General features: G+C 34.4%; 1 long non-coding RNA gene across 2 annotated transcripts in view; it reads right to left on the bottom strand.

Annotated features, from left to right (window-relative positions):
- Positions 1 to 288: 288 nt before the first annotated feature.
- Positions 289 to 16,888, bottom strand: part of LOC123385436 — a 554,832-nt gene continuing 538,232 nt past the window's right edge. For both annotated transcript variants that reach the window (XR_006597927.1, XR_006597928.1), the window contains one exon: positions 289 to 1,698. This is a non-coding gene — a long non-coding RNA (uncharacterized LOC123385436). The remainder of the gene's footprint in view (positions 1,699 to 16,888) is intronic.

Below are 16,888 nucleotides of genomic sequence, written 5' to 3'. Positions count from 1 at the left end.
TTTCTGGGTTCTCTATTCTGTTCCATTGATCTGAGTGTGCAAGTACCATACTGTCTTGGTGATTACAGCTTTGTCATACAGCTTGAAGTCTGGGATTGTGATGCCTCCTGCATTGGTTTTCTTTTTCAAGATTGCTTTGGTTATTCAGGGTCTTTTCTGGTTCCATACAAATTTTAGGACTGATCTAGCTCTGTGAAGAATGCTGGTGTTATTTTGGTAAGTATTGCATTGAATATGTAGATTTCTTTGGGTAGTATTGACATTTTAACAATATTTGTTCTTCCTATCCATGAGCATGGAATCTTTTTCCAGTTTTTTGTGTCTTCTTCAGTTTCTTATATAAGCTTTCTATAGTTTTCAATATACAGATTTGTCACCTCTGAGAAGAAAATTTTAAAAGGCAGTGTGACTAGAATGGTAGGCTGAATAGAGAATGAGACAAAACAACAATGGAGAGTAGATAGAGACCAGGTCATGCAGAATCCTGTAGTTCAGTGTAAAGATACCAATTTGATGAAAAAAGGGAAAACATGACAGAGGTCACTGAGGGGATTTGGTTAAACCTAGGTTATTCAGGGGCACCTGGGTGGCTCAGTCGGTTAAGGGGCACCTAACTTTGGCTCAGGTCATAATCTCACCCACCATTTGCAAGTTCAAGCCCTGCATCAGGCTCTGTTGTGACATCTCAGAGGCTAGAGCCTGCTTCAGATTCTGTGTCTCCTTGTCTCTTCCCCTCCCCCATTTGCTCTCTCTCTCTCTCTCTCAAAAATAAAAGTTAAATAAATCTGGGTTATCCAATCTCAGCACTGTTCACACTTCAGATGAGGTGTTTATTTTGGAGAGCAGTCCTTTGCATTTTAGGATGGTTAATAGCACTTCTGGCTTCTATCCAACAGAGGCCAGTAACCTCTCCCCAAGATATGACAACCAAAAATGTCATCAGGCATTACCAAACACCCCCTGTAAATTAAAAGTAAAATTGTTCTGTTGGAAACAACTAGTTCAAACAGTTAAAAATTGTTCTGGCTGATAGGTAAAGAATAGATTTTTTCCTTCTCTTGTGGGAGCATATCTCCTGGTCACAGCAGGGAGCCCTCTTGCCACCAGAAGATGGAAATCAGCCCTAAAAATGACACCAGCCAGTGGATCTCAGAGCAGCAGGAAAGAATCTGGATGCTTCACATTCATCACAAGTGTGCACGGGATATACTTAGTCACCTTTCCCCCAGTAGTGAGTGTGAAGGCAAGCTTTGATGCAACACCTCGTTACCCTCCCTCCCTAAAGAACCCTCTAACTTCTAGGAGGAAAGGTCAGAAATGCTTTATCTTAAAAAAAAAAGAAATGCTTTATCTTTGGTTTTATGAATCCTACTTTTGGTGCAGCTTGAGAGGCTGCAGACTGGGATGCCAGAAAATCTCATTGCCTAGTCTGGTAGTCATGTGGAGAACTTAGAAAACTTGCACCCATAATGCATTGTGTTTGAATGGCTAGTGGCTGTGTTTTCCCATGTTAGAAGGATCCTCACAAAAACACCTGTTATTCAGGTTCCTGAAGATCTAGTTGTTCAGAATCCCCAATGAAAGAAATGTATTCACCAATGGGAGTGGGATCTTAACCTCAGTCACATTATAGGCGCCGGTATAGCTGTGGAATTTTCTTAGGAATTGAAGCTTTCAAAAACATCCATGCAGTTAAAGCTGTAAGAAAAGAAGATAAAAATAATAAAATTCATTTTTTATATTCATTAATAAATGCTGTTGTTCCTGTAAATGGTCAGTCATAACATGTCAGCGTTTTTTGTTTGTTTGTTTGTTTGATTTTGTTTCATTCCTTGTCATTTAGTGTGTTGTTATACTTTCAAAAAGCTAAATAAATATCAGTTTTATTTTAAAGAAAACAGAATCTGGATGCTTGGTGCATTGATGAGCTGTTGAAACAACCAACCTGATATCTGGCATTACATGTTTTCTATTATCAATATATAATATTACATATTTTCTATTATAAAATATATTAAAATAGAAAGTATAATGGAATGGAGGGTGGGGATGGAAAAGCAATCAAAATGGAAGACAAGTGAGTTGAAGTCATATAGGAGAGAATAGTGTCAGACTATGGGGAAATGTCTTCGAGTTGTGTCTGTGGTGTCTTGGAGTTGTAGTTAAGAAGTTGTATAGTCAAGATTTTTTTGGAGGTAGAATAGACATGACTTTATACCTCAATTCAGCTATTAACTCATTCCTTTGCTCCATTTCATTGCAAGACTCCTTACAAGAGTTGTCCATTTTCCAGCTAAAGAGTGAAAAATCTAGTGGGTGTATTATCTTGGCATATGACCGAGGTTGCTGTATAAGTCCAGTGGCACAAATTGAACCATTCATTAAATGTTGGAACAAATGGCATTCTAAATAATTTAAAAATGGATTTTGAAAACCACATCTTTAAAAAATAGAATCAGATTGATAAAAGACATAAATTTGGAAACCAAGAATTTAAAACTATAAGAAATAATATAGAAGAACCTCTCAAGATATTGAGATAGAAAGGGATATTTAGGAATGATATAAAAGTAAATCTCATAAGATAAAAAATAATTGAAATATATGACTACATAAAAACAAAAAAATTTCTATCTTATGAAATACTACATGAGCTAAGAGTAAAAGTGAAATAGTCTTTAAAAATATTTTTATCATATATATAACAGACAGGATTTATATACAGAATATACGAAGAACTTCCTCCTATCGAAAAGCAAACAATAACCCAATAGGGATACATGCTAAGTTATTCCTACTACAGGCATCACATATGCCCCTCTCCCAAATATAAACAGCTCTCTACTTCTGCTCTTAAAATAACACAAGTCAAAGCAAAACCAGTCAACTTCATTCACAAAAACTATACTCACAAAATGTTATATTCATAAAAAATAATCCTGACAATGTCCAGTTTTGTTAAGCATGCGGAATACAAGTATTTGTACAGTTTGTAGTAAGAACAAATTAGGAAAACTGTTTTGCAGAGTGATTTGTAAATATCCAGTGAAAGTTAAAATATGTTGATTCTAGGAGTGCGTGGGTGGCTCAGTCGGTTAAGGGCCTGATTTTGGCTCAGGTCATGATCTCACCGTTCCTGAGTTCAAACCCTTTGTGGGGCTCTGCGCTGACAACTCAGAGCCTGGAGCCTTTTTCAGATTCTGTGTCTCCCTCTTGCTCTTTGCCCCTCCCCCGCTCATGCTCGCTCTCTCGCTCTCTCTCAAAAAGAATAAAATAAACATGAAAAAAAACTTTTTTAAATACGTTGATTCTAAAAACAAGAAGCAACTCAACTTCTGGGTCTATGTGTATCTTAGAGAAATTCTGTGCAAGTATATCATGAGACATTGCAATACTATTTATAACAACAAAGACAAAATCTTAATACTCACACAACGAAAAGATCTAAGGCTGCTAAAGTCACTGAACTATATCTATATATCAAGAGGCTAGAACTGAAAAATACAATGTTGGTTATTATAAATAATATTATATTGAACATTCTGTAGCATGTACTTTAGGTGCTCATGTATATGTATTCCTGTCGGATATTCACCTCAGAGCGAAATGCTGGTTTAGAGGGTGTTGTATGTTTCACTTTAGTAGATTAGATTACATCAGTTTCAATGGTTTTCAAAGTGGTTATACCAATTTACATAGTCACTAGCAGAGGAAAAACTAGAAATAACACAAATATCACCAGCAGTAGAATGTATCAATAAATCGTAGTACATTCATAAAATAAAATGCTATCAAGCAATGAGAGTGAAATACTGTTTCACACAAAAGAGATAAATCTCACAGACAATGCTAAGAGAAGCCTGACGTAAGAGTTTATAATTTACGATTCCACTTAGAGTTAAAACAATAGCAAATTTAACACCTGCTGACAGAAGTCAGAATCGTGATTTTTGGGGGGAGTTATGACTGAGGACTCCAGAGCAGCCTCCCTGCACCGTTGGTAATGGTCCACACTGAGATCTGCATGGGGGGTTCCAAGAATCCATTTATATGGGAAAGATCCATTCAACTTCACACTTAAAATCTGTGCACGTTGTGTATGTTTAAATTCAACAAAAAACTTTAACAATGTTAGTGATAAAGTATAAGATAGAATGACTGATAGAATACACCAACATAAATGTAAAGTTTTCAAAGGTAAACAAAGTGACATTAGATTAGATCTCTCTCTGAGAGAGCCAGGGAGAGAGAGAGAAGGAAAGGAAGTCAGAAAATAATCCTAAGGAGGTGGAAATGGAGGACTTCATTTATCTGCAGGGATAATGAACACACCTACTTCGCAGGGTTGTTGTGACAATCGGATGAAGTAACAGATATAAAACACGTAGAAAGGGCTGGGCACAAAGGCAGTGCTAACTGATACATACCATCACCCTTGTTTCCACCATGAAGAGGTAGAATTTCAGCAAAAAGTAAGATCAGGTCTTTGGAAATAGAACTTCAGGATTGTCATCCACCTTGTCAGTTTCTATTCTCCTCAAATGTTTAAGGTGTGTGTATTCTCTGTGTGTGTATATGTATGTGTTTGTATAAATATGTATTGTAAATGTGTATTCTCTGCATATGTATGTTTATATAGTCTATGAAATATTTCTTGTTGCAGACATTAGTATAATCAAATGAAAGAAATATGCTCTATTCGGTAGCCTCAAAATGAAATAACAAAATGTCTTAAACTAGATTAAAGTTTAATCTTTAATCACGCTGAGCAACATCATTACCCTTTCTCCATAGAAAAATCCTGTTATAATAGAAGATTTAATTATTCAACTTTAATTGCTAATTATAAGCTTCAGAATTCACATCTTTTATTTTGAAAATCACAAAAAAGGCAATCAGCATAGAGGACAAGTTTGGGTTAGGTACAATGCATATAAATGTTACTGAACTGCTAATATACTTATGAGTTTAATTGATATGTTTACTCAAAGCACAGTGTGATGTGCTTTTTTAGCCAAAATCACTTTGACCCTGGTCTTTACTCCAATGATATTTTATAATTATCACCACCAACAAGGTCAGAAGGCTCAGAAGCACACTAGTTTTAATTTAAAAAAAAAAGTAAAAAATATAAAGCTAAAAGTCTTTATAATTTAAAGGTAAGTTTGAACACTGACTTTTATCCTTAGAAATATCTCCAGGGAAGTAAAAACATCCATAATGTGTAATCATTTTCCTAAACTCCAGCTAACAGCTCTTTTTCATCCAAATATGTCTTCTCTGATATTGAAGAGCAGGTGTATTTATTGAACCATTCAAACATTTGCTTTAAAAATAAAATTGTATTACTATTTATTGAAACATACTATATGCCTGCCACTTGACTGAGCCTGGGGAGCAGTGGTGATTGTGTAAGACTAAATCCCTGTTCTCTTCAAGTTTAATGCACTTTAGAGAAAACCACAAGTATGCAAATAGTTCATTGCAATACTGATGAGTGGTGTGAAAGATAAGCACTACTGATATGAAAGTATTGGATAGGGATGTGCGGGATAAGCACTGTCTAAGACAGGGGAGACTGACTCCTTGTCACTAAGTGCAGTCTTAAGTGTTGGCAGAAAACCGTTACACTCCTTCAAATTGCCTTATGAGACTTCAATCAGGGCTTAATGGGATTGACATACAATGTGAATCAAACTCATAAATTTATTTTGGTCCTTTTACCACTTCCCTAAACCTGATTTAAAGAACTGCAGTCAACATTTAAAAAGGTAAGAAGAAATTAAGACAAAAAATAAATAAGTAAATATATATAAATATGTTCTTAACGTATACGCTATAGCTTTGATGCATTTATGTTTGAAACGCATTGGGTGATAATGCAGTCTACAAAATTCAAAACTGTTCAAATTCTTCCCTGGGGGGGGTTAATTTTTAAACATGGAAAATAATTCACTCAAGACCTTTTTAGCACTACAATGTTAAATGTAAGCCATGAACAGAATAAATTCTTCCACATTTTACTTTTGAAGTGAGAAGTATTTTAAGCACAGAAGTTTCAAAAACTAAACTATGATAGCATGAAAATGACCATACAGTATCCTTTACAAACGAAAAAGAAGTGTATTCATTTTGCTTTTTAAAATAACTAGTATTTAAACTTTAAGATAGTATAAATAGCAAGTGACTAAGATGTGGGAGTGATATAGTAGAATAAAGACAAGACTTATTACAGTTCAAGTTTTGGAAGCTATTCCAGATTTAAAACATCTGAATGTCCTGGGTGAGCTGCTCCCAAGACTGATTTTCACAAAACCTTTTACATGATTCTGATATAGCTTAAGAAGTGTTTTGGGACCATTGAACTTAAATGTCCCATCTAAGTCTAGCATTACATGAGATTATGTATAATGAAAAGGAGGAACTACTGAACTATATATACAGATGTTACAGGTAACTTAATAGTCATAAAAAGAAATATAGCTATTTTATTGTTGATCTTTTTTAAAAAAGCACTTTAATCAATCCTTTTTTTCTATTTATGAAATAAAAGATTTACTTATGAAACTCTGAAAGAAGGTTGACCAAAGGAGAAATAATATTACAAAAGAAAGATACACATGAGAACATGTTGCATTCAGCACAGGTCAGGTAGTGACTTTACAATTGTATATGACATATATATATATATATATATATATATACACACACACACACACACACACACACACACACACAGACACACACACACCAGGAATGGTTTTTAGTGATTTCTAAATATTGACATTTAACAAATGAAATACAGCTTTGTGTCTTCTTTACAGGTGAAGAAACTTAGGCATAGAGAGTTGAAGTTACTTGCCACAGTTCAAAGAGTTAATAAGAGGCAGGGCAGAATTTGAACCTAGGGAGTCAAGATTCAAAGGTCATAATCTTAACTATGACACTATGAAACTTCTCCAGTAGAGAATTTCAACATAGAGACAGCCAGGAAGAATTATTAAATATATAGGACATTGGCCTCGGATAATAAAAAACTTAGATAAATCAGACAAAACTACCTGCAAAAAAAAATTAGAAAACAAAAATGTGGACTATATATGCTGCCTGAAGTTATGAAAGAACTTGTAAAGAAATAACAGGCCAATAAATGAGGCTGACATTTTGAGTTATTGATGTAGAAAAGGTAACTGAGAGACTCGGAAGCATTTTTGATAGTATAATGGATTGAGGCTACAGAAGTTGGAGCACAGGGTCCACGAAGAATAGTGTTACTTAGCAAGCCACTTCTCTTTGGAGTTAGAACAGCAAAGGACTATGTCTGAGGTATAAGGGTGAGGTGAATACACAACAGTGTTTGCACAAATGACAGCTAAACTTCAAATCCACATTTCTAAAACATCTAATTCTTGAAATTGGATTCTAATGACACCACACTGCTAGTGGCCTTAGAATGAGGTTAAAAAGAAAACGCACACACACAAAACAACAACAACAAAAACTTCCCTGAGGGAAGAAAAGGCCATTCTTGCCCTCAAAATATTTCTGATTTCTCTCAAACTATAAAACACACAATAAAAAAGTTCAAGAGAAAAAAAACAGAAAAAGTCACATGGACTAAAATTAGCAAAAGAACTATGGTTACAGTGGCTCCAGAAATTAAAATTATCTGATACAGATCTCAAAGAAAAGGTGATCACCACATGAAGAGATAATAACCAAGACAGAATATAAAAGCAGAGAGCTGGTAACATAGCATACTTTAAAAATACCAAGAAAGAAATTATAGAAATGAAAAATATAGTACCAGAAATTAGGGACTCAGGGAGTGGGTGTAACAGGAGGTTAAAAAATTACAAAACTAGAATATAAAGTCAGGAGAAAGCAAGTAGAAAAAAGGCACAGAGAAGTAAGAAGATGGAACAAAAGAAATGAGGTACATGGTAAAAATATACAGCACACATGTAATTAGCATCCCAGAAAGAGAGGAGAAAAAAAATAGGACAAGACTGAAGAGATGTGACTAAGAATATTTCTAACCTAATAAAAGACACTAACTTGCAGATTTTCAATCTATTCTGCACATTCATTCAGCCTATAGATTCAAGAAATCCATACTTTAATACATCATAGTAAAAGAACAAAAATCTAAAGAAAAGGACAAAAAGTAAAAGTTCCTAGAAAAAAAATTACTAACCATAAGAAGGAAATTACAAGTGACTTCTATGTAAACAATGGAAGCCAAAGACAATGGAATGACATATTCCTAGTGCTGAAATAAAATAATCACCAAAATGAAATATCATACTAGTGAAATGGAGACATTTTCTATCCAAAGTCCAGAAAAATATATTATCTAGCAGATATGCACTAAAAGAAATAAAGGGTATTCTTCATTCAGAATAAACCATCAGTACCATTCGGTAAGTTGAAGATGCAGGAAGAAATGAAGAAAAATCAAACTAGTAAATCTGTAATCAATATAAACAAATATTTACCAGATAAAATATTAACAATAATATTTACAATAGCATAATAATCATAAATAGCAATGTACTCATAAATAGTAGCAAAAGTCATAAAATATCTGGGGCGCCTGGGTGGCTCAGTTGGTTAAGCAGCCAACTTAGGCTCAGGTCATGATCTCACAGTCCGTGAGTTCAAGCCCTGCATCAGGCTCTGTGCTGACAGCTTGGAGCCTGGAGCCTGTTTCAGATTCTGTGTCTCCCTTTCTCTCTGCCCCTCCCCTGCTAATGGTCTGTCTCCCTCTGTCTCTCAATAATAAATAAATGGTAAAAAATTTTTTTAAGTCATAAAATATCATAAAAGTAGTGGGTGGAACTAAAACATTTTAAGATTTTAGTGTTGGCTGAAAAGAGACAAGAATTGATAATTAACACTAGATTTTAATTAACCAAGGATATGTAATCCGAGTTAATACTAAAATAATAAAAGAATGTATGACTTACAAATAACAAAAAAATCAAGTTATTAAAAATAAATACAGAATCATTCTAAAAGATAGCAGGAACATATTAAAAATTGATCATAAAATAGTCAAGACAAACAGAAGGCACTCATTAACAGGGTAAATATTAGTGATCACACAAAGTAATTGCACAAGAGATGAATTTACAAGTAGTATATTTTGGAAATAAAGTTACATTGTGTTTATATGAGACATATGTAAAATATATAAACACTAAAAAATAAAAATATATATGATACAAATATTAATCAAAGGAAAGCTGGAGTAGGTATATTAATATTTAAGAAAAAGTAGACTTTAAGAAAAGTGATTTTCAGGAATATGTATTTTCAGAGCCCCCAAATATATGCAGCAAACACTGACAGAGCTGAAGGGAGAAACAGACAGTAACACAATACTAGTAGGAAATTTTAATACTCCATTCTGATTAATGGAAAGAACAATAAGAAAAAAGATCAACAGAATACAGAAAATTTGAACAATGAATCTAGTCTATCCAAGAGCAGTAAAAGACACATTCTTCTCAACCCATGGGGCATTGTCCAGGATAAATCAAAAATTAGGTCATAAAATAAGACTTAACACATTTAATAAGAATACTGAAATCAGGGGCACCTGAGTGTCTCAGCCAGTTAAGCATCCGACTTCAGCTCAGGTCATGATCTCACAGTTTGTGGGTTCAAGCCCCGCGACTGGCTCTGTGCTGACAGCTCAAAGGCTGGAGCCTGCTTCAGATTCTGTGTCTCCCTCTCTCTCTGCCCCTCCCCTGCCTTCTCTCTCTCTCTCTCTCTCTCTCTCTCTCTCTCTCTCAAATAAATAAATAAATGAACATTAAAGAAAAAAAAAAAGAGTACTGAAATCACATCAAGTATCTTTTCTGACCTGAAGGGAATAAAATTAGAAATGAATGGATGAACTGAAAAATTTAACAATGTGGGGAAAATGAACAACATTCTCCAAAACAACCAATGGGTCAAAGAAGAAATCAAAAGAGAAATTAGAAAGTATAGTGAGACAAATAAAAATGAAAACAAAACATATCAAAATTTATAGAATGTGACAAAGGCAGTGCTAAGGGGAAAGTTCATAATGGTAAATACCTACATTAAAAAGCAAACAAACAGTCTCAAACAATCTGAGTTTTCAGTTCAGGAACTAAAGAAAAAGGAAGAGGAGGCGGAAGCGAAGGTGAAGAAGAAAGGAGAAGGAGAAGAAGAAGAAGAAAAAGAAGAAGAAGAAGAGGAATTTGAGAATTTTTACTTCTATATTCATCAGGAATACTGTCCTGTGGTTGTCTTTTCTTATAATGTCCTTATCTGGTTTTGGTATCTGGGTAAGCCTGACATTGTAAAATGAGTTTTGGACTATTCCCTCCTCTGCAATTTTTTGGGAGAATTAGCATTAATTCTCCTTTAAATGGCTGGTAGAATACATCAGTGAATTCAAGTGGAGGTGGAGGAGAGGGACAGGGGGAGAGGAGGAAGGAGAGGAAGGGGAGGGGAGGGGAGGGGAGGAGAGGGGAGGGGAGGGAGAGGAGGAAGTAGAACAACAAACGAAACCCAAAGTTAAAGGAAGGAAGGAAAAAGTAGTTAAGATGAGAGCAAAAATAAATATAATGGAGAGTAAAAAAACAATAGAACAAATCAATCAAACTAGGAGTCAATTTTTTTTAAGATTAACCAAAATAAAAACTGAGCTAGACTAACTAAGAAAAAAAGAGAGAACTCAAATCAATAATATCAGAAATAACAGAAAGGAGATTACAATTGATGCCACAGGGGTCAAATGGTTTATAAGAGACTACTATGAACAATTACATGTCAACAATTTGGATAACCTAAAAGAGAAGTATAAATTCCTAGAAATTACCAAGACTGAATCATGAAGAACAAAGAAAATCTGAACCAATTAATAATGAGTAAGGAGATTGAATCAGTAATCAAAAGCCTTCCAACACACAAAAAAGCCCAGGACCACTTGACTTCACTGATGTATTCTACCAACCATTTAAAGGAGAATTAATGTTAATTCTTCTCAAATTCTCCCAAAAAATTGCAGAGGAGGGAATAGTCCAAAATTCATTTTACAATGTCAGGCTTACCCAGATACCAAAGCCAGACAAGGACATTACAAGAAAAGACAACCACAGGACAGTATTCCTGATGAATATAGAAGTAAAAATTCTCAACACCATTGTAGCAAACCAAATTCAACAGCACATTAAAAGGCTCATTCACCATGAACAAGTGGGATTTATTCCATGGATGCAAGGATGGTTCAATTTCAAATCGATAAATGTGATACACACAATTAACAGAACAAAGGATTAAAACAATATGATCATCGCAATAGATGCCAAAAGAACATTTGACAGGTTGAACATACTTTATGATAAAAACTAAGAATATATGGAAATGAACTCAACATAATAAAGTGTTATATGAAAAGTCCACAAGTAATATTATACTCACTAGTGAAAAACTGAAAACATTTCTAGAGTAAGGTAAAGACACCCACTCTCACTACTTCTATTCGACATAGTACTGAAGTTTTAACCGGAGGAATATGTAAGAAGAATAGATAAAAATCACCCAATTGAAAGCATAAAATTATCACAGATTATGTGGTTTTATATGTAGAAATAATAAAACACACATGTGCACACATGCACATATACAAACACACAAACTATACAGACTAATAAATGAATTCAGAAAAGTATCAGGATACAAAACCAATGCACAGAAATCAATTGCATTTCTATACACTAACAATGAACAATCTGAAATAAAAGTAGAAAATAATTACATTTATAATAACATAAGAAAAATTAAATACTTAGGAATAGACTTAACTATCATGGTGAAAGACAGCACTGAAAACTAAAAAACATTGCTGAAAGAAATTAAATAAGACACAAAAAATGATAAAGCTTCCAGTGTTCATGAATTAGATGACTTCATACTGTTAAAATGTCCATATTACCCAAAGTGATCTATAGATTCCATGCAATCCTTGTCAAAATCCCAATGGCATTTATTGCAGAAATACAAGAAAAAGTCCTAAAATTTTTATGTAACCATAAGAGCTCAAATAACTAAAACAATCATGAGAAAAAGAAACAAAGCAGGCAACATCACATTTCCTCAATTCAAGACATATTAAAAAGCTATAGTAATCAAAACTATGGTGTTGACATAAAGATAGATCTAAAACCAATGGAATAGAATATAGAGCCTAGAAACAAATCCATGCATATATGACCAGGTTTTCATAAGCATGACACGACTACACAATGAAGAAATGATAGCCTCTTCAACAAATAGTGTTAGAACACTGGATTAGTCACATGCAAATGAATGAAATGGACCCTTATTTTACATCACACAAAAATAAACTCAGAATGGATAAAGACTTCAGTGTAATACTTGAAAGTACTATAGTCTTAAAAGAAAATACAAGGGAAAACATTCATATCATTAATGTCTTGACAATCATTTCTTAGATATGACACCAAAAGCACAGGCAACAAAAGCAAACACAGACAATGGGATTACATCAACAAAACAATTTTTTCACAGCAAAGGAAAAAATTAACAAACTGAAAAGGCATCCTACAGAATGGGATAAAATATTTGCAACCTATATCTGATAAGGGGTTAATATACAAAATATATAAGGAATTCCTACAGCTCAACTGGCTCAATTAAAAAAAAAATGGACCTAGGCTTGAATAGACATTTCTCCAGAGACATACAAATGGCCAGCAGGTATATGAAAAGATGTTCAACATCACTAATGATGAGGAAAATGTGAAGCAAAATCACAATGAGATATCACTTCACACAAGTAAGGGTGGCTATATCCTCCCCTCCATCAAAATAAATAAAAGATAGCAACTATTGGTGAGGATGTGGAAAAATGGAATCCTTCTGTACTTTTGGTGGGAATGTAAAATTGTATGGCTGCTATGGAAAACAACTTGGAGCTTCTTCAAAAAATTAAAAAAATATAATTACTATATGATCCAGCAATCCCACTTCTGGGTCAAAAGCCAAAAGAATTGAAATCAGGATCTCAAACCTTTATCTTCACTCCCATGTTCATTGCAGCACTATTCATAATAGCCAAGTTATGGAAACAATCTAAGTGTCCATAGACAAGATGAACAGATTTTAAAAAGGAGTATATACATACACTGAAATATTTTTGAACATATCATATGCTACATGTATCATACGCTACAACAAAAGTGAAACTTAAGGACATTATGCTAAGTGAAATGAGCCAGTCACAGAAGTCCAAAGACTGCATAGTCTTTTTTTTTTCTTTAACGTTTATTTATTTTTGAGAGACAGAGTGTGAGGGGGAGAGGGACAGAGAGAGAAGGAGACACAGAATTGGAAGCAAGCTCCAGGCTCTGAACTGTCAGCACAGAGCCCGACGCAGGGCTCAAACTCACGAACCATGAGATCATGCCCTGAGCTGAAGTCTACGTTTAAGCGACTGAGCCACCCAGGCGCCCCCCTCCTTTTTTTTTTTAAACGAAAGACTGCGTAATCTTATTTGAGGCATTTAAAGTAGTCAAACTCATAGAAGCAAAAAAGGAGAATGATGGTTGCCAGAGGCTGGAGGTTAAGCAATGGGGAGTTGCTACTCAATAAGTATATAAGTATCAGTCCTTCAAGATGAAAAAGTTCTAGAGATCTGCATTACAACAATATGGAGGTAAAAAAGACATACAGAAGGCTAATGGGTACAAGAAAAGCTGCTCAACATCACTAATCATCAGGGATATACAAATCAAAATCCACAGTGAGGTATCACCTCACACCTGTTAGAATGGCTATTACCAAAAGACAAGAAATAACACGTGTTGATGAGGATGTGGAGAAAGAGAACACTTGTGCCCTATGGAAAACAGGATGGAGGCTCCTGAAGAACTTAAAAATAGAATACCATATGATCCAGCAATTCTACTTCTGGGTATTTATCCAAATAAAATGAAAACACCAACTTGAAAAGATACATGAACCCTCATGTTCACTGCAGCATTATTGATAATGCCAAGATATGGAAACAACCTAAGTGTCCGCTGATGAATGAATGGATATATATATGTGTGTGTGTATACATACATACATACATACACATGTATGCATACATACATGTATGCATACATTTTTAATGGAATACATTCAGACATAAGAAGAAGGAAACCTTGAGGTGCCTAGGTGGCTCAGTGAGTTGAGAATCTGACTCTTGACTTCGGCTCAGGTCATGATCCCAGGGTTGTGTATTGAGCCCTGCATTGGGCTCTGTGCTGAGCATGGAGCCTACTTAAGATTCTCTCTCTCTCTCTCTCTCTCTCTCTCTCTCTCTCTCTGCCTCCCTCTGCCTCTTTCCCCTTGTTTGCACATGCTTGCTCTCTCTTTCCTTCTGTAAAAAAAAATAAAAGGAAATGTTTCCATTTCCATTTATGACAGCATGAATAAACCTTGGGCACATCATCCTAAGTGAAATAAGTTAGACAGAGAAAGACAAATACCATATGACCTCACTTACATATGAATCTTAAAACAAAAACAAACAACAACAAAAAACCCAACTTCATAGATATAGAGAACAGACTGGTGGTTACCAGAGGCAGGGGGTGGATGAAATGAGTAAACAAACTTCCAGTTATAAAATAAGTAAGTCATAGAGATATAAAGTACATCATGGGGACTATAGTTAATAAAACTGTATTGCATATCTGAAAGTTGCTGAGAATAAATCTTGAAAGTTCTTAATACAAAATTGTGAACAAGAACTGAATCACCATCTCTAATCAATTTTTTACTGTTTTCCCTAGTCAGTGCTGTAATAAAATAGCGTGAAATTTGAAAAAGAAAATATGAAACTTCTATTACATGTTTCTGTGTTAGAAAATCAAAGAGAATCCACAGATGAATTATGAAAACCAATATTAATAGTTTGACCTGTTGAAAGAGAAACTGAGACACATTAAAATTTTGAAGATTTTATTTGAGCACACATGGATTTGAACTTGACAGATTCAAACCAAAAGTGGGTAGGAGTACGCCACCTGCAGGAGCCAAGGGCAAGTTTTTTTTAGAGAAGACATTGAAGCAAAGCATAGAAGTTATTTGATTGGTTATAGTTCATTAAGTTTTTTTTATTTATGTATTTTGAGAGAGAGAGAGAGAGAGAGAGAGAGAGAGAGAGCGAGCCAGGGAGGGGCAGAGAGGGTGGGAGAGAGGGAATCCCAAGGAGGCCCTGCACCATCAGCGCAGAGTCTGATGGGATGGATCTCACAAACTGTCAGATCACGACTTGAGCTGAAATCAAGAGTTAGACATTTAACCGACTCAGCCATCCAGGTGCCCCTTGATTGGTTATAGCTTAAAAAGTTGCCATATTTTGGAAAGCCTAGTTGGCTGTTTGTGATGGGTTGTTCTTAAGTTTGATTTTCTTAGATTCCAGTGCATTGACTGTAGCTTACATTTTGGTTTGTGTATGAAGGCTACGAAGACATTAGAGCCACTGCAGTTAATGTATTCCTTGTTTAAAGACTTGAACAGAATAATTGTAAGAATTAACACATTTGCTAGATATAAGGTTATAATAAAAAAGAAACTGACTTTTTTCTACATTCCAGCAATAGATAGAAATTAAAAGATTAAAAACTATTTTCATAATAATATACATATTATGTATCTAAGAATAAAATACCAGAAAATAGATCACAACTTTATAAGAAGAAAATTAATTTTTCGACAAAAATTAAAGAACACAAATAAAGGGTAACATATTCCATATTTATGCACCAGAAGTCTCATCGTTATAAAGATGTGAGAACAACCTCATCTGAAATGAGGACAAATGTTACATTTTTTTTCTTTTTATTATCTTTGACTTTTTTCCTAGATCTTAGCATACTGATTCTGAAGTTTACATGAAAACATGCATTAATGTAAAAATTGACTCTCTTTAAGAACATAAAATGGAATACTCCTTCTATCACATACGAAGACTTACAAGACTAATTAAGTATGCTTATGTACTCAAGGATGGGTGCAAGAAAAAATCCAGTAAGAACACCTACACATATAAAGAGAGTTAAAGCAAAGGCAGAATAAAAACAGTGGAGAAAGAACAAGGACAGCCTTTTCAAAATATCATGCTTGGGCATCTGTGCGTCTACCTAGGAAAATAAATAATTTGGACCCCACATCACTGACACAAAAATACATTCCAGGCATATCACAGAACTATATGTGAGATGTAAGATGAGAATGCTTTTACAAGGCAATGTAAGCAAGCACCTTAATGTGGAAGAAAGATTTCTTAAACAGTGCACAAAACACAGTATCAACATGAGGAAAAGGTTTATAAATTTAACTACATTAAAAGTAAGAACTTTTGAAAACATTTCCCAATGAATACGGATATCGAATCATCACATTGTACACCTTAAATATATACAACTTGTATTTGTACGTATACCTCAATAAAGCTGATAACATAAAATAAGCAAACAAACAAACAAAAATAAACACACAAACAACACTGGGAGAGTAAAAAGGCAAGTCACATATTAGTAGAAATTTGTAACCCTGTAACTGACAAAGAACTTATATCCAGATTTTATAAATTATAAATCAATAAGAAAAAAAATTAAAAGAAGAATTCCCAGTACTAAAAGACAGAGAGACTTGAATAGGCACTCCAAATAAGAGATACTAAAAGTCCAGGAAACATGATAACATCTCAAGAGAAGTAGAAAAATGTATATTAAAACTACCGTGAGAAGCAACCACTGGCCACCAAATGGTTAAAATGAGAAAGACCAAGACTAACAACTACTGCCAAGTAGTGAAGCTACAGGAACTCACA

The sequence above is a fragment of the Felis catus genome, chromosome B2 (assembly GCF_018350175.1).
Source record: "Felis catus isolate Fca126 chromosome B2, F.catus_Fca126_mat1.0, whole genome shotgun sequence".
NCBI lineage: Eukaryota > Metazoa > Chordata > Mammalia > Carnivora > Felidae > Felis > Felis catus.
The sequence above is the reverse complement of the archived record's forward strand: the minus strand, read 5'-3'. Positions and strand labels throughout refer to the sequence as shown.